The sequence below is a fragment of the Belonocnema kinseyi genome, chromosome 8 (assembly GCF_010883055.1).
Source record: "Belonocnema kinseyi isolate 2016_QV_RU_SX_M_011 chromosome 8, B_treatae_v1, whole genome shotgun sequence".
Classification (NCBI taxonomy): Eukaryota; Metazoa; Arthropoda; class Insecta; order Hymenoptera; family Cynipidae; genus Belonocnema; species Belonocnema kinseyi.
This window is the reverse complement of record NC_046664.1, coordinates 49,721,046-49,725,423: the sequence shown is the minus strand read 5'-3', so window position 1 is coordinate 49,725,423 and position 4,378 is coordinate 49,721,046. Positions and strand designations below refer to the sequence as shown.

Below are 4,378 nucleotides of genomic sequence, written 5' to 3'. Positions count from 1 at the left end.
CAAACAAAAATAGTTATATTTTAAACTGAATAGTGGAATTTTTTAATAAAAAAATGCGATAGTTGATATTTCAACCAAAAAATATAAAATTTCTATGAAAATTCATCAATTTTGAAATGAAAACAATGATTTTTTAAACAAAAATTTTAAAGTTACATTTTTAACAAAGAAAATTATTTTCAACAAATGTAAACAGGAGGTTCTACAAAATCGTCCGATTTAAGTTAATATTTTAAACGAAAAATATTCAATTACTACTAAAAGAGATGAATTTTAAAATCAAAAAGACGAATTTTCAACCAAGAAAATTAATTCCCAATATAATATATGAATTTTCAAATAAGAACTTGATTTTTTGAGAAAAATTCTGATTTTTTCAACCAATAAGATAAATTTTCCATAAATAAAGATTTGTCAGCAGAGAAAGAATAAAAATTCTTAAAAATTTGTTAATAAAATAGTTAATTTTCAACTAACATTATAGATCTTTAATAAAAAGCGAATTTTTAATAAAGTTATTGAATATATTCAACCACGGATTTATATTTGAAAAAAAATTTAATGCATAGTAAATATTTTAACCAAAAAATATTCTAATTGTAAATAAAATACATTTAAATTCAGCGAAAAAAAAGGAATTTTCAACTAAATATATCCTGAACCAAAAAAGATCCATTTTCAACCAAAACATTGTATTTCTATCTAAAAAAGATTAGATTTTAAAAACAAAACTTTTCAAATAAATAGTTAAAGCTTTCACAAAAAGTGAATTTCCTACCACGAATTTTCAACAAAGCTTTTAAATTATGAACATGACAAATTATAAAAATTATAATTATAAATATTAATATGAAATTAATATGAAATTAATAAAATTAATTTAATTACTAAATTAATTAACATAATGATGAATATTAATTATTAAAATTATTGATTGAAAACAAAATTGTTGAATTCTCGGCTAAATTAAAAAATATAAATACAAGGCAAATGAATGAATAAAAAGAATATTATATTTGGGTAGCTGTAAAATTTCCTTTTCGAAATTCCTTTATTTTTTCCTGCCCAATTTTTCATTTTTCCTGACTCTTAATATTTGAAGAACAGAATCCTGATCTTCTAGAATATTTAACATATAATATTTATTAATGGATTTAAAAAAATGTATTCAAATTTAAAATTTTCAAATTTATTATCCGTGACAGTAATTTAATGTGTGTTTCAAATGAAATTTACTGACTTCCAAATTTTTTTCAAAAATTCCTGCATTTTCCCTGACCTATGCAATTTCTGAACTTTTCCTTGATTTCCAGGTTTTCGTTGACCTACGGCCAATAAACATGTATTTTAATTTAAATCTATAAAATCCGCAGAAAGAAATATCTTATTGTAAACCCAAATATTAATTTTCTTCAATTTTTAAATAATTAACCTAAATATTCTAGTAGCCCTAAAACCATGAAAAATATTTTTTTTTTACAAAGAAAAAAAAATACGAGTCTCATATTTGGCATTGGGAAAGTATATCTTTCTGCAGATTTTTTAGTTATAAATTAACCCTTTCAACTGACTTTAACTAATGTTAAAAATATTTCATTTTAAATTCAGATTATATTTTTAGATAATTCTTCTTGATTTTGTTATATTTATCAACATCGTGGTTAGAGTAGCAAATGTACTTTTCAGTTCTAGACATGGTGGTGATTTACCTGGCCTACAGATAGCAGATAAATTTAGGGAATCAAGGTATTTTTATTTTCATTTTTATTAAGATTTTTCTTCTTTTTCTTGCGATTTTCTCTAATTTATCAAATATTTTACTGCAGATAATTTTTAGATTAATGTGTAATTATTGCCAAAAATAACTTGCCTCGATATATAACTATCCACAATGCTGAAATATTTTAACATTTAAGAGATGCTTGAATTTGCTAGCACTTATTAGGAACATAATAATTGGTTAACACTCCACTCATGTATTATGGTATTTCTGGTTCAAATCCGGGCTGAGACAGATTTTTCTCGTTCCTCCAAAAGTAATAGACGACTAATATTTAACATAAAAAATGAATTAATACCTTGGACAACTAAATAATATAATTGTTTAAAACTAATAATTTATTGATCAGTTTTAATGGATTTATTACAAATTTTTCAAATTTGAAAGGTACACAATTTAAAATGTTCGATTTTAGACGCCAAAAATTTTTCAGAATTAAAGAGTTCATTTTCAAATTGTACAATTTTAATTTTTTTAACACTTTTTAATTTTGAAGGCCTTAAATAAACATTAGTTCATAAATGGCTGAAAATGCATGCACGCGAAACTCGCCCATGTCTCTCGATTTTTATTTTCTACCAACAAAAGTATTAAAAATTAAAAAATCCATTCTTAAACAAATTTTGAAATCTTAAATTAAGTTTTCTTGAAACAATAAGCAATAATAAATAATTTTCTTTTTGGTAGAAATTAATCTTCTTGGTCAAAAATTCATCTTTTTGGTTGAAAATGTAATTATTCTAGTTAAAGATTCAAATTTCAATTGAAAAATGATATTTTTTGGTTTTAAACTAAACTATTTCAGTTGGAAAATTATAATTTAAGTTGAAAATGCATACCGCTTTGTTTGAACATGTAACTATGTTTTTTAGAATGAGTTTTTTTTTTCGTTCAAAAGTATTTGAGTTGAATATTCATCATTTTATATTAAAATTCATCTTTTTTATTGGAGAAATATTGATTCTAGTTAAAGGTTTATTATTTCAGTTGGAAATTTATCACTTTGGTTAAAAATTGAACTATTTTTTGTATTTTTTAAAACTGATTTAAACTTTCTTTAATTGATATTTTGTCTTTTGTCTTTGTCTTTTAATCTTCTTGGTTAATTCAATCATCTCTTTGATTAAAAATAAAATGGCCTAGTTAAAAGTTTAACTCGTTTGTTAAAAATCCGTCTATTTCAGTTGAAAATTCACCATTTCATTTGAAAGTAAAACACTTTGGTTGAAAATGTGTTTGTTTTTATGTGTGTAAAATTAATTGTTTTTAACTGAAAATTTAACTATTCCATTTTTTTTTAAACTGATCTTCTTTTGTTCAAAATTCAACTACTTAGTTGAAAATTTAACCATGTGATTAACAGTTTATGTATTTTGTGGAAAATTCGTCTTTTTTAGCCAAATTAAATTTAATGGTTGAAAATTCATCTTTTTGGTTCAAAATATAAAAAAAATGGATGAAAGCTAAAGTCTTTTGTTAATACCTAATCTTTGTTATTTATTATTTTCGTTTTTTGTGGAACATTAATTTTTTACGAAAAATATGGCGGTTCAATTTTTTTAAAATTATTCTTTTTGGTTTGTCAAGTCGATTTTTTTGGAAGCAAATTATCTTCTTGGTTGAAAATTACTCTTTTTTTATCAAACAAATATTTATTGTGTTTATAGATTCATCATTTTAGTTGAAAACTCATCTGTTCAGTTGGAAATTAAGTTATTTTATTATTATTATTTATTATTATTTATTATTATTATTAAGTTATTAAGTTTAAACTTTTTATTTAAAAATAAAACTGCCTGATTGAAAGGTCAAATCTTTTGTTAAAAATCCATCTATTACAGTTGATGATTCATATTTTCAGTTCAAAATTAAACTCTTTAGTTTAAAATTCCTTTGTTTGTTTTCGGTAAATTAATGTTTTACGGAAAATTTAACTATTCAATTTTTTTGCAAATAGATCTTTCTTGTTTCAATATTCAGTTAATTGGTTGAAAATGATCTTTTTGAGTTTTTATTTGATGGTTGAGAATTGAATTATTCTAGTAAAACATTCATAATTTTAGTTGAAAATCCATTAGTTTGATTGAAAACTAATTTTTTAACTGAAAATTAAACTTTCAATTTTTGGTTTAAATTTGATGTTTTTCAGTTTTAAATTCAACTATTTATTCTGTTGAAAATTCATGTATTTTGTTAAAAATTCGGTTTTCTTGATAGAAATTTATTTTATTGGTTGAAAATTTATATTTTTAGTTCAAAATGCGAGTCCAGTTTTTATTTTAAACTGATCTTCTTAATTCAAAATTTATCAAATTAGTTGACCATTGATCTTTTTTCGTTGAAAATTAAACTATTTGGTTCAAAATTCTTTCACCTTGTTGAACATTCAATATTTTTACTTGAAAAGTTAGGAATTGAAAAAGATTTGCATTGATTTTAATTTAAAATCCAAACTAGTTTTACTTAAATATGCACTGAATTTCAAGTATAAGAGCAAATAATACGAGGGTAGTTCAATAAGTCCTTAGAATGACCAACAGATGGCGCGCGAATCGCTCCAAATCATCTGTTTTTAGTCAGCACCACTCCCGACTAGAT

General features: G+C 22.7%; 1 protein-coding gene across 2 annotated transcripts in view; it reads right to left on the bottom strand.

Annotated features, from left to right (window-relative positions):
- The window catches only part of LOC117178163 (synaptobrevin homolog 2-like), a 13,176-nt gene that overhangs the window by 746 nt on the left and 8,052 nt on the right, over positions 1–4,378 (bottom strand). The window lies entirely within an intron of this gene.